Source organism: Eptesicus fuscus, chromosome 8 (assembly GCF_027574615.1).
Source record: "Eptesicus fuscus isolate TK198812 chromosome 8, DD_ASM_mEF_20220401, whole genome shotgun sequence".
NCBI classification, from domain to species: domain Eukaryota; kingdom Metazoa; phylum Chordata; class Mammalia; order Chiroptera; family Vespertilionidae; genus Eptesicus; species Eptesicus fuscus.
This window is the reverse complement of record NC_072480.1, coordinates 20,955,815-20,970,277: the sequence shown is the minus strand read 5'-3', so window position 1 is coordinate 20,970,277 and position 14,463 is coordinate 20,955,815. Positions and strand designations below refer to the sequence as shown.

Sequence of the window (14,463 nt, the reverse complement as noted above, 5' to 3'; positions counted from 1 at the left end):
AAGGAAGAGCCCTAACCGGTTTGGCTCAGTGGATAGAGCATCGGCCTGTGGACTCAAGGGTCCCAGGTTCGATTCCGGACAGGGGCATGTACCTTGGTTGCGAGCACATACCCAGTGGGGAGTGTGCAGGAGGCAGCTGATTGATGTTTCTCTCTCATCGATGTTTCTAACTCTCTCCCCCTCTCCCTCTCCCTTCCTCTCTGTAAAAAATCAATAAAAAATATTAAAAAGAAAAGAATAAAGGAAGAAAAAAATAGAAAAATATCTGGTTGGCTGGAGTCAACCTTGTTTGGGGTGAAAAGGAACAAGAAAATAAGTATAGAGCTCAGACTTGGCTTGATGTTTAGGGATTGGCTGACTGGACATACTGCATTTCTGGTCAGCAGAGCATTTACAGGGACATCAAAGTTATCTAAGTTTTGATTTGTTGATGTGCCATCCTGGGGAGGAGTGGCTCCATCTTGGGCCTAGAGATTTATTTCAACATGAGCAAGGGAAGGAAAAAATAGAACACACACAGACTCCCTCTTTCCTTCCTTCCTTCCTTCCTTCCTTCCTTCCTTCCTTCCTTCCTTCCTTCCTTTCCTTCCTTCTTCCCTCCCTCCCTCCCTTCCAATGAATAATTATTGAATAACTAATAACATCCACTATGTGCCAGGCATGTGTAAGTGAAAACAGATGTGGTTCCTGCTTATAGGTCCCATAGTCTAGTAGAGGAGGCAGACATTAACTAAATATGTAATCACTCAAATAAAAATCATTGTAACTTGATAAATGCTTTTAAGAAAAAGTAGAGTTATAGATAAGGACGAGCTTACTTAGTCTGGGGACTTAGGACAAGAGTTCTTGAGGAAATGAGAGTAGAGCTGAATGCTGAAGGATTCATGGGCCTTCAGAGGCTAAGGAGGCTGGACAGAGAAAGAACATTCGATACTGAAGGAACAGCTGTGGGAAGGCTCTGAAGTAGGGAGAGTCTGGCCCTATTTGAGGAACTGCAAGGAGAACTGTCTGAGAGGGAGAATGATATGAGAGCAGAGAAGAAAGTTAGGTAGATCTTGGATAGAACCATAAGAAGCCATTGAACAGGAGAGATGTGAAATGCCAACCCCACGGGGATAGAGTGCACATACCTCAAGCAGCAGGCAAAAAAGACAAAGCTAGGAGCAAAGCAACTGTGCTAGGGAAAGAAATATGGACTTTGTAAACTGGATACATTTTATTTTAAAAGTATTAAAAGAATAAGCAACATGCATACAAAACTGTATACAAATGTTCAAAGCAGCATTATTTATAATAGCCAAAAAGTGGAAACAACCCAAATGTCTATTAACTGGTAAATTGATAAATAAAAGGTGATATGTCTGTACAATGGAAATATTCAGCAACAAAAAGAAATGAAGTACTGATACATGCTACAGCACGGATGACTCTTGAAAACATTATACTAAGTAAATGATGTGAGACACAATGACTATTGTATAATTCCATTTATATGAAATGTACAGTATTGGCAGATCTATAGAGACACAAAATAGATTATTGGTTGCTTAGGGTTAGAGATGAGGTAGGGAATGGACTGCTAATGGGTATGAGGTTTCTTGGAGAGGGGGTGGGCAAAATTGTCCTAAAGTTAGATTTTGGTGATGACTGCACAACTCTGAAAATATACATGCATGCATAAATAAATAAACAAACCACTTTAAGTGGGTGAATTATATTATATCTGATTATATCTCAATGAAGCTGTTAAAAAAGAAAATAATTTTAAAAAGAATCAGGAAATGGGCATATCTATAAAAATGGATCTCAACCCTAAATTTCTTCTGACATTATATTCATTGAACTCCAAATAATTGACCACAATGACTGTCTTGCTAGGGTGAGTTGGGAGGATTTATGGCTCTATTAATACATGTTGGAATGGTAGAGTTGAGCCCATTGTTCATCTAAATTAGCAGTACCAAGCAGCTGTTTCAGTTAATCACACCAGAACTGCAAAAGGCACCAAAAGAGTGCTCAATTCTTTCAGTATTTTAAGAGTGGTCTTAATTTGTTAAAATAATACCTTTTCTCTTTTTAGTACTTTCCTTTGAAAAACTAACCCTGTAAGTTTTCTTAAAATCTTATTTTCATTAAAATAGTTAGCTTAACTTTAAGATATTGCCTTTTAAACATTTATTTTCCAGTTTTAAAATCTTGATTAGGAACATATGAATCATTATTTATTAAATACATCATAGGTTCAAAATAGCTATAGAGAAAGGAAATATGAGGTTCAGCAGGTGGCAATGCTTTTGCTTTCACACTCTGAGAAGGCCAAGGTTTGTTAGGGAAGCATTCCTGGTATCTGTATTAATCAGTTTCATAGTTCCTCAGCTGGTGTGTGTGTGCGTGTGTCCAATTTCATTTGACTTGTGCTGTTGACTCTGTTAGGTTCTTATAAAAATTCACTTCATTTCCTTTTCTGGCTTTCGCCTTACTGTTGTGTGAATGCTGAAGTGTAATTCAGGCTTACCCACTTGGGTGAGGCTGGTTAAACTGTGCCTTGTTTTATGTATGAGGAAGCTGAGCCTCAAGGAGAAGGTACCTTGATTTGATTGCCTCACCAGTTACTGAGAGGTTTTCCAGTCGGAACTCAACTCTCTTGATTTCTGTTTTAGCAAAACACCTTTATTTTCCAACCTTCAACCTCTATTTTTTTTCATGTCTTATACTTAGGAATAAATATCTTTATTGAATATCACTTTATGTTCCTTTTTCTTAGAACTGACTTTAAGATTAGCAGAGGTGCTTATCGGTGTGGTGTAACTGGAGGGGAAAGGAAATCGAAGGTGACTTTTCTTTTGGGGCCATTTGTTTTCCCAAATAACAACTACCAAAAAAACCCCACAAACAACCCATTTATTTATCCTATTGTGATTAAATAACAGTAACTGAATATTTGTCCGGATGTTTTTAACCAAAGGCAGTAAACAGCACTAGGGCTCTGACCTAATGGATTTTAAAAGAGGAATGTCAAGGTCATTGGAAATTAAGTCTTTCAGGATTGTCTCTCACATGGATTACACGTCTTCCAATCTTTTTGCTTCCTCTGTGGCCTCCTTACGATCCATTCTCTGCAGGAAAATTTTATTTATTTATTTATTTATTTATTTACTTATTTATTTATTAAACCGTAGGCGTCTCTCCCCTATTTAAAACTCTGTTTTCCACTGCACTTTGAATAAACTCCCAATTCCTTTCTTGGCTTACAGAGCCTACAGGATCTGGCCCATGTTTGTTTGCTTCTCCAAGTTTCTTTCTTCTTTCTCATTCTTCTCTTCAAACCCAATTTAGGGCCTTTGAATCAGTGGTTTACTTTGCCTGGAAAACACTTTCCACTGGTGTCTGTTATGGAAATCACTACGTTTCTCCTCCTCAAAAGGGCCGCCCCTCAAGTAGCCGCCCAGTCCCAATCACCATCACATCATGGATGATATTTCCTTGGGATAGGGCTTAACGCCAACAGATGCTTTCCCCTCCCTACTTCGGTCCCTCGTCCCTCCCTCCCCGATAAGATCCCTGGACCCTAGACTAGTCTTCATCGCGGCCCAATCGACAGCCTGCAGTCAGTCCTGCCTAACATTTGTAGGAGCTCACACAAACATTCTGAAGAAATGAACATACGAATGCACTCTTTCCTCCCTGCCTCTGTGTCCCAAACAGGGCAAAACTCGTGATGAGATGCTCTTAAAAATGTCTTTCTCATCTGCCAGATATTTCCACCCTGAGGAACAGATGCCCTGGAGGAGTCTGCAGCTTGACTGGACGGGTCCTCCCGACTCGGAGAGGCGATGCTCACACACCAGCTTTCCTCCAGGGCTGGCTTTCTCCGCGGCCAAGGCTTTCACTTCCCGATTCCCACACGCGAGAACACGTCGGGAGGAGCACCAGGGCCCCGAGGTTCCCGGATGCTAACGGTGGCGGTTCGGCTAGGGCCGTTGGCTGGTGCGCTCTGAGTGGTCCTCCCGGGAGATGCTGAGAAGGGGCGGAGCCACCGACGGGATGAGCCGCACTTGAGCGGTCAGAGTTGGTGGGGCTGCCGCTGGGGAAAGGGCCCGGGAGTCGGAAGAGAGCAAAGCTTGCCTGAGACGAAGAAGGAGTCCAGCGGACCCCAGGCGGTAAGACTGAGGGGTCCCAGGAAAGGAGGCAGGGCCTGGAACCAAACCTACAGAGCAAGCCGAGGCTTGAGGTGTTTTGCCGGAGGAAAGGGTTAAACGGTTTCCAAGGTAACGGATCAGGAAGCGCGCACGACGTCCGCCGCAGGTTCAGAGGTTAGCCTGGAGTTTAAAGCTCCCACGGCTGTGCGGGTTCTGGCCAATGGAGAGGCCGTCTCCACCTCACGTGACGTGAAGGCCGCTCCGCTCGCGGCCGCGGAGCACGTGAGCGGCTTTTCCCTTTTCTTTGCTTTTTTTTAAAAGCCCACCCACTTTTGCGCGGGCTTGGTCACGAGGTTCTTCTCGCGAGAGGGCGCGCCACCCTCTCGCGAGAGTGAGTGGGAGGCGTGGGGACTAAGGTGGTGTTGCGGGCCAGAGCTGCGGCGGCGGAAGCCCGGGTGGGCAGGGCGGGGGCGGGCCGCGGGGCGGGGAGGCGGGAGGGCTGGGACCAGAGCGGGCGGAGCGCCTGCCGCTCTGCAGCTCGCGCGCCCGGTCGTTGCGGGCTGGTGATAAGCCTGTGGGCTGCGGAGGCTGCGGTCCTCAGGTGAGCTGAGTGCGGATCCGTTCGCCGCGTGTCTGCCAGCGGCGGCGGGATGTGGGGCCGCGAAGGATGGAGGGGCCCAGTTCCGGCGCCCCAGCCTCCGCCTGTCCGCAGTCTTTGCTCTGACTTGGGGCTGCTCAGAGCTGCGCCTTCGCTTGGAGGTGGGAGGAGGGCGGGAGGAGCCGGCGGAGGGAGGAGCGGGGCGGAGGGAGGAAGCCTAGGGCACGGGGGCGCGGGTGTGTGTGTACAGGGGCTGAAGAGTCCTCCGGGGTCCGGAGTGTGCGGCGGAGCTGCAGTCCTTTGAATGACAAGTTCAGCTTCCACCCCCGAGGTGCGTGGTGGGGCGTGTGCTTAGATTGTGTGCGTGGTGCGCGCACAGGAGGGTGTGCAGGAGGCAGAGGACGTTGCACTTTGTCCCAGAACAGCAGCATCCTTCACTGTCAGAATCCTTGAGCCCTGGAACAAGGCGCAACCCGTGTGGCAGAAATGGAAGGCGTCGAGCAGCTCTTCAGAGGGTTGAAATGTACATTTTCGGTCAAATTTTCTCTAAGGCTGTTGGTCGTTTAAATGCTGGTCATCCGTATTCCGAATGGATTGAGTATACGTCTGTTATTCCAGGCACCTAAGCTGCTTTATAAAAAACAACACATAATGTGACCAAAGTATTAAAAACGTTGACAGAAAGACTAGAGGAATAAAATCTAAACCACCACCGTAGTATGACTTGGTAACAGTTCTTTTCTTCTGCTTAACCCTGTGCTCTGAAGCCTTATTAAACCGGAGGTGATTTTGCTTTAAGATGTTAAGGAAATTTCAGGACGAGAAATACTGCTGAGACATCTAGTGCAAACGTGAGTTAAAAATTCAGGTTCTCTTTTTCGGCTTTGTAATTATTCAGTCCCTCGCAAAACCTGTAAGCTTTCCTTAGCTTCTTCCCACCTTGTTAGGGATGTTATGATGATTGACACTGATTTTGGTATGTGTGGAAATACTCAGAGAATAAGGGGTTCTCGATAATGCAAAGATGGTTTTAATGTTTTATTTACTATTTTAGAGTAAATGGAAGTACAGTTCTCAGCGCATGATTAGGACATTTAAAATGTTATGACTTAATGAATCTTTTGAAACACACTTCGTTTTCAAGTAGTACCCTGGTTTTCATACTTTTTATGTTCCTTCTAGCAGCACTGCTGCAAGGGTTGCCAGTGAATTTCACTGTTAGTTGCAGCTATAACAGAGCAGTTTATGAGAGGTCAAAGAATGTAGGGCAGTTGGAACAAATGGGATCCCAAGCTGAACTGGTAACTAGTCATTAGTGTATGTCTGTACCTACCCACATAACTGCATTATTGATAAGGACTAGTGATACATCCTAGTTGTTGAGGATATGGTACTTGCCAAAGACCCTGAACCACAGTGAGAAATTCTCTAGCTTCTGATCTCCTGGGGTAAGTCTAGAAACTGAAGAAGTCTTTTGCTTTAGAGGCTTGAAGAAGGATAGTACATTTAAAATGTATGTGTGTAAATATTATATACATATTTTTTAATTCTAGGAACTTATCTTCTAGAAAAGGAAATCAAACCCAATCAGATGATACATTATTGCTCATTTTTAGGGAAGTTTTCATGTATAAATAGTGGAGTTCTGTCTATACTTGGAGAAAATGTGAAAAACTTAGGAAATGTCTTTTTGAGAATGGGTAAAAGAGACCCATCTGTATTAAAAAAGTTCCTTCCCATTCCATATTGGCAACATGATATTCAGGGATAGAAAAACAGACTTATTTATTTTTGCTGGTCTTTATAACCTTTTGGCAAGGGTTTCAAGCTTTTAGGATGTAAGTATTAGTTGTTTTGTCTTGCCTTTGAAAAGTAATTGAAGTAACTTTGGGTAGAATAATTATTTAAGTAAGCCGAATTTGTTCTTTTTCTATTAAGTCACCTACCTTTTAATAATAAAATGAACTACTTGGAGAGAACAAGGAGTGGGGGCAGGTCAGGAAAAGATACCAGCTTAGCTTGGGCTTGAGTTAAGGGTGTCTATATTGGTGAAGTGGGGAAAGGAAAGAAAAATACTTTATCAGTTTAAAAACAGACCAAACTTTTATACATAAAAGTTCATTTTATTTTAAAATATTTACTAGAAATTGAGGCATTTGAAATATAGGGTGGGCCAAAAGTAGGTTTACAGTTCCCATGGAAGATATTACAATATATACATAAGAGTCCAAGCGACCGCCTGGCTGGCTGGTAGCTATGCCGCACACTGACCACCAGGGGGCAGATGCTCAACACAGGAGCAGAAACTACAGGCATGGAAACATGAAACAGACTGATGAATCTCAGAGGGAAGGGGGATGGGGGAAGGAAGGAAGAGATTAACCAAAGATCTTATATGCATACTAGAGGCCCGGTGCATGGATTTGTGCACCGGTGGGGTCCGTCGGCCTGGCCTGTGGGGATCGGGCCAAAACCAGCTCTCCGACCCCCTGAGAGGTCCCTGATTGCCAGAGGGCGCAGGCCAGGTCGAGGGACCCCACTGGTGCACAAATCCATGCACCAGGCCTCTAGTCCTATATAACAAAAGCCTAATATGCAAATTGTCCCCTTGGGAGTTTGACCGCTTGCTATGATGTGCGCTGACCACCAGGGGGCGGTGCGGAATGAAGGAAGGCCCTGGACAGCAGCCAGAAGACCCTAATCGGCCCTTATCTCCGCCAGGCCTAGGGACCCTACCCGTGCACAAATTTCCTGCACTGGACCTCTAGTTTTAAATAATAGTACAAGAATAAACTATTTTATGTACTCACAACTGTAAACCTACTTTTGCTCCTCCATGTTTATAGATTAGAAACTTGGCAGGATAAAAGGAGAAAACATTTTTAACATTTTTGGATTAATCTGAGAATGTTTCATGGGAAGAAATAAGAAGTGATGTAGTGGCCTGAAACAGGGAGTATGTTTACTTGAGTGCAAGTGAGGTAAATTGTGAAGAGTTTTTAGGTTTTGGAATCTGGCAGATCTATAAATATTACTGAGCCTCTTTTTCCTCATCCTGAAAGAGTTAACATACCTCAAAAGGTATTGTAAAGAGCGTAGTAGTTGCTTACTCAGTCTTTTTTTCATTGACCTCTTTTAATAGTTTGAGGATTATTTGTGAGGAACAAAACCCCATTTGAATTAACTTACTTTAAAAACACCTTAAAAAAAAGGTGTTTGTCAGACAGTTAGATGACTGCCTTTAAAGTCTATTGTATGACGTCTACTCCAGCTCAGTGTCCTAGGGACCAAAACATCTTCAAGGGGTTAATCTAGTTTTTTTCTGGGAATTCATGTTCTCATTCTCTGCTACTCTATGTTTTCTGCTACTAGTACTCTGTTATGTCTGTTCCAGTTTTTTTTTTGTGTGTGTGTGGTTTTTTTTCAGATTGTCCCTCTCTTTAAAGCTCCTGGTTTCTGCTTCCCCATAACTTTGGTTTTCATGAAACTTTGATTTGTCATGGTGCCAACACCAGACCCACTTTGACACTGAAGTATGATTCTCAACAAATACCTCTGTATCTGAATTCTGAATTTCTGAAGAGAGAATCTGAATGGTTAGGTACCCCTTCTAGTTCAGTGGGCTGTGGTTGGGGGAAGATGAAAATGGGAAAATGAATGGAGAGGAGACTTAGGTGTGTCTCACAGTTTGTACTTTTTTAGACTGGGTACCGAAAGTTCTCTAAGAAAGCGGTGTGGACAGGGAGGAAATAAAACATATTAAAAAAGAAAGAATATCATTTCCACTCTCAGGAGTTTAGAAGTCTAGTGATGACCACTTCATATTTAAAACTATTTCTTGAATTTAATCACAGTAAATTCTTCTAAATCTACCTCACCTGCTTTTCAGACTGCTACCTATTTGTGGTTCTTTGTTTACCTGCCCAGGAACACTTTATTATGGTTGTCCCTTTGGATTCTCTCTTGATCCTCTGTTTTTCCCCAATCTCTAGGAGTTCAACCATTGCCTGATATATTGCAAGGTTTTTCTACTTTGGTTGGTGGAGATGCAAACTATTCCAAGTCCTGGCTGGATCCAGGTATTGTTTGGCCTATTGCTCTTTGGTAGTTATTTTCCCAACCTCAGATATTCTGCACAGATCAATATTGAGCCAGGGACTCTAGGGGAACTCATCTGCACATTTCTAAAGTTGTTACTCTTCCTGAGCTCTCTCTCCAGTACTCTGCCCTACAAATTCTAGACACTTTGGCCTTCCTGAACCCTGATCTTTGTCTCTGCAGCTAGGTGAGGCTTTCCTTTCCCTATGTTGTGACAAGGATGTAGCCAGATCATAGTCCTGCTTTGCCCGTTGTGAAATGTTTGAAAACCACTGTTTTACATATTTTGTCTTATTTTGTTATAGTCATATTGAACAGAATATTAATTTTTAACACTTGGCCATTTGTTTGGGATTTGTCAGAATGTTTGTTTGGAGCACATACTGTAAATATTTCTCAAATATTATAAAATTAGAAATTATTGTAGTCTTATTTTCTCAAATAATTCATTAAATGTATCCATTTAAACATTTAAAGACATACTTTGCACTTTAAAAAGAATTAATTTTTATTAATTGAGCAGATGTTTGAATCTTACTGTGTTAGAATGCAAATACAATAAAACACTTTTGTCTCCAAGGAACTCACAATAGGAGGGAAGCATGCAAACCATTGCACCAGAAAAATAAAGTACAAATCACTTTGGCAGCATAAAGGAGGTGGCTACTGTTTGGCAAGGAGATGAGCCAAGCCTTCCTAGGGAGGCCCTTGAACTGATGCATGAAGAGTCAGTAGCAGTTCAGCTGATGCAAGAAACGGTAGATTTGATGAATGTTTAGGAGGAGGATGGGTCAGGACTTGGTGATTTACTAGATGTGGTAGTCTGTAGTGATTGAAGGGAAGGTCAGTTTCTAGCTTGGCTTACCGGCTTATTTGGTTTACTGACTCTTCCTGATACAAAGAATGCAGGAGGTGATTGTTTAGAGAGAAAGTGTCATTCAGTTTTCAAACATATTAATTTTGGGGTAATTGGGACATTTAGTCAGAAGTACCTAACAGAAAATTGAACATAAGGAACTGAAACTAAAGTGCACGAAGTGTACTGAAGATATACATACATATTAGGGAGTTATGTGCATAGTAAAAACCAATGGTAGAGATAAACTATCCTTGGAAAACTAAATAGTATGAATGCCAAAGAGGACGAGGTAGAGGTTAGAAAATATTAGTATTTGAGGCCCTGGCTGGTGTTGCTCAGTGATTAGAGTGTCAACGGTTCGATTCCTGGTCAAGGCAAGTACCTGGGTTTTGAATTGGATTCCGCCCCCCAGCGGGAGCTTGTGGGGGAGGTGACTAGTCCATGTGTCTCTCTCACATTGATGTTTCTCTCTCCTTCTCCCCCTGTTTCCTCCCTTCCACTCTCTCTGAAAAGTAATGGGAAAATATCCTCTGGTGAGGATTAAAAAAGAAAATATTAGTATTTGAGTAGCAAATTATAAAAGAACTTAGAGACGGTGACTAATGTAATGGCTAGAGAGATAGGTGTTTCTCAATCAAAAATAAAAGAGTACTTGTTAAAAAATAAAGATTTCTATTTTCCATGTAGACCTAAATCTAGATCTTGGGGGTTGGGGGCAGATTTTAGAAGTAAGCTGATCCTTATGTGTACTGAAGTTTGAGAATGGGTGCAGTAGGAAGAGAGTCAAGATAGGACACTATTGTTTTTTTTTAAATATATATTTTTCATTGATTTTTTTTTTTTTTTACATAGAGGAAGGGAGAGGGATAGAGAGTTAGAAACATCGATGAGAGAGAAACATCTATCAGCTGCCTCCTGCACACCCCTTATTAGGGATGTGCCCACAACCAAGGTACATGCCCTTGACCGGAATCGAACCTGGGACCTTTCAGTCCGCAGGCCGATGCTCTATCCACTGAGCCAAACCAGTTAGGGCAGGACACTATTGTTGATGGAAGACTAGGAAGGCGTTCTCAGAGACTCCTTGGCTTGGTTAAGTCATGTTATAAAAAGGCCAAGGAGTAGATGATGCTGTCTTGAACATTTCTTAGGCCAGAGGAGAGGAGAAAAGACTGGGAAGTATTTGTTTTTCTTATTATAAAAAATGTTTGCAGAAAGAAAGATAAAACACACAATATTGCATTTACCCAGACAAAACTAATATTTATACCCCTTAATATATGTTCTCTTTTATTGCACATAAAAATATACACATGTAATAATACAGATTTTACATAAAATGGAGATAATGTGAACATGTTGGAACCTGCCTTATTTCACTTAATTTATTATCTATATATATAAAAGGCTAAGTGTCCATCCATCTGACCGGTAGCTATGATGCGCACTGACCACCAGGAGGCAGACGCTCAATGCAGGAGCTGCCATGACAAGCACTGGCCATTTAAAAATAAATGGCACCACAGAACTGGTGCGGACAAACCAACACTCAGCTTCCCCCAAGTGGGACACAGGCCCCGCCACCACCCCAGAGCGACACCCCACCAAATCGCAGCCAACACTGCCAAGACCACCCCACCAAATCGCAGCCAACACTGCCAAGTGTCCCAGTGCACTGATTCATGCACATTGAAAGGAAACTAATTAGAAGAAATCCTATCTAATAAAAGAGTAATATGCAAATTAACCATCACTCGAAGCCCAGCTCAGCTCGGAAACTGTGGTTGTGGGCACCAGGTAATGACGTCATGTAGCATCGCCCAGCTTCCTTTCTTTAGCGACTAGTATCCTTGGAGTTTCTTCAGCCCAGGAACCCAACTTGCTTTATAGCCAGGTGTAAACATTTTACAGTTTAACCAAATGTTTGTGAAGCGTTTTCCCATGCCTCTTCTCATTTGATCCTCACAGAAGTCCTGGAGTAGGTAGATAGGAGACTCGGTAGAATCCTATTTTCTTTTCATTAGCAGGACGTGAATAGCGGTATTAAAATACTAGAGGCCAGGTGCATGAAATTCATGCACAGGGGTGTGTGTCCCTCAGCCAAGCCTGCACCCTCTCCAATATGGGACCCCTTGAGGGATGTCCGACTGCCCGTTTAGGCCCGATCCTAGTAGGATCCTAGTCCAACTGCCTAAACGGCAAGTCGGACATCCCTCTCACAATCCAAGACTGCTGGCTCCCAACTGCTCTCCTGCCTGCCTTCCTGATTGACCCTAACCACTTCTGCCTGCCAGCCTGATCACCCCCTAACCACTCCCCAGCCAGCCTGATTGATGCCTAACTGCTCCCCTGCCAGCCTGATTGATGCCTAACTGCCCTCCCCTGCAGGCTTGATTGCCCCCAACTGTCCTCCCTTGCAGGCCTGGTCCCTCCCAACTGCCCTCCCCAGCTGGCCATCTTGTGGTGGCTATCTTGTGTCCACATGGGGGCAGGATCTTTGACCACATAGGGGCAGCCGTCTTGTGTGTTGGAGTGATGGTCAATTTGCATATTACTCTTTTATTAGATAGGATAGAGGCCTGGTGCACGGGTGGGGCCGGCTGGTTTGCCCTGAAGGGTGTCTCGGATCAGGGTCGGGGTTCCCTTGGGCCATGGGGTGGCCTGGGCGAGGGGCCTGTGGTGGTTTGCAGGCCGGCCACGCCCCCCGGTGACCCAAGTGGAGACCCTGGTATCTGGGATTTATTTATCTTCTATAATTGAAACTTTGTAGCCTTGAGCAGAGCCAAGCCTCCTGCTCACTCCATGGCCGCAGCCCTTTTTGTTGGGATTTATTTATTTTCTATAATTGAAAATTTGTAGCCTTAAGCCGGGGCCAAGGCAGGCCAGGGCTGTGGAAGCTTGGCTTCCTCCATTGCTGGAGAAACCCAAGCCTCCTGCTCGCTCCGTGGCCGCAGCCATCTTGGTTGGGTTAATTTGCATACTCGCTCCTGATTTGCTGGTGGGTGTGGCTTGTTGGTGTAGCAGAGTGATGGTTAATTTGCATATTACTCTTTTATTAGATAGGATTTCTTCTAATTAGTTTCCTTTCAATGTGCATGAATCAGTGTACTGGGACACTAGTCTTCCCATGTTATATGACATTTTATAACATTTAAAAAAAACAACTTGTCACGAGTGACCACTATCATGAATTTAGTCTGTATCTGTCATTTTTCCTAAGTGTGTGCATACACACACATAAGTGTGTCAGAATTGTGTTTGAAATTTTTCTTTTAATCACAAGTAGAGAACACACTATTTACACTGTTCTGTAACTTGTTTTTTCCATTTATATTCTGTGGACATGCTGTCATATCAATATGTATTGGTATAACTATTTCCAACAGCTGGGTAATAATAATATGAATATATTATGATTTCTTTTAATTGATGGACTTATAGATTAGTTTTGGTATTTTATCTTATTTTATTTTAATATTCTTTCACATATATCTTTGTGGATTTTTGTAAGTATATATGTAGGATAAGATGTGAAATTGCAGGATTAAGGGATACGTATAACTTATTCAGAGTGTCCCATATCTCTGTTTTCTGTACCCTTTATAGTTGTTTCTTTAATTGCTTTCTTTTGTTTTATTTTATATTTTGTGGTATTTCTTAAAACTTCCTTGGTGTTCCAGTGTTTTAAACAATGTGTGTTCTGCTTTTTTGCTGCTTCTAAGGGATTTTATATTATTTTTATATCCTGTGTCTTTCCTGGGCTCTGGCAGCTCACTTTTGACTTGTTTGCCTTGTCTGTCTGTACTTTCTTGTCTCGGATCTGCTTTTTTTAAAAATGACTTAGGTTCACTTTCACTTCTTTGACTATAGAGAAAAACAATTAGTATTTTCCTGTTTAGGACTCTTGTTTATTCACCCAGAATAGGTCACAGAGCAAAAAAAAAAAAAAAAGCATTAAATGAAAAGTTTATTATTTTAACACAGAAGTGTCCTCAGGAAAAATACTGTATTTTTGCTCCTCTTATGAAATCTATCTAAAACTACATACACTCTAATTATATAAGATCATGAAGTAACTCTGCTCTGTTACTCTTTCTCTCCATCTGTCTTGGCATCATTTCCAAAAGTGATTGTTTTTTCTTTACCAGAGTGCAAGTCATTTAATCTCATGTTAGGTCCACTTTTATGGACCATTGCATAGACATTCTCTGATAGATTTTTTTCTTTGTGAGATGTTTTACTTACATTTAAGATATACACAGTGAAGGAGTAGGGTTCATAATTGTGTTTTTTTTCAATGAGTGAAGAAAAGTGTAGATATGAAATTAAATTTAGTTTCTTTTTTATTAACATAAATTCTGAGATATTATCCTGAAAATAAATAGTGTGAATTTTGGGTGGCATGGTTATATTTGTCTGGATTTTTTTTTCTTTCTTTAGTTTATTCCTTCTTATATTTGTTTTATTTATTTAAAAATTTTTTCTTTATAGGTCATTCATTTTTGCTTTGAAAAGAGTGTTTTATCTAGGTTTGCTACTCAGAAATATTGTAGGTAGAGTCAACTGGGGTAGCTAGAGAGATCAGATCTGGGATGTTGTCTGAGAGCACCACAGGCCTCCCCACAAGCTCACTGTGACTCTTTCTTCTGCCTGAGGTGGGCATGGCATGTCGCACCTTCAGGTGAGCAGCTCATGTAGATAATTGGTCAGTTTTTTTCCTGGTGAAGCCTCCAATGATTTCGTGTTTAATCTTTGCTCATATTGCCTCT

General features: G+C 42.2%; 1 protein-coding gene across 1 annotated transcript in view; it reads left to right on the top strand.

The window, feature by feature from the left end:
- Window positions 1–5,557: 5,557 nt before the first annotated feature.
- The window catches only part of AKAP11 (A-kinase anchoring protein 11), a 61,119-nt gene continuing 52,213 nt past the window's right edge, over window positions 5,558–14,463 (top strand). The window contains exon 1 of the mRNA XM_028151562.2: window positions 5,558–5,588. The gene's annotated coding sequence lies outside the window, so the exon portion shown is untranslated. The remainder of the gene's footprint in view (window positions 5,589–14,463) is intronic.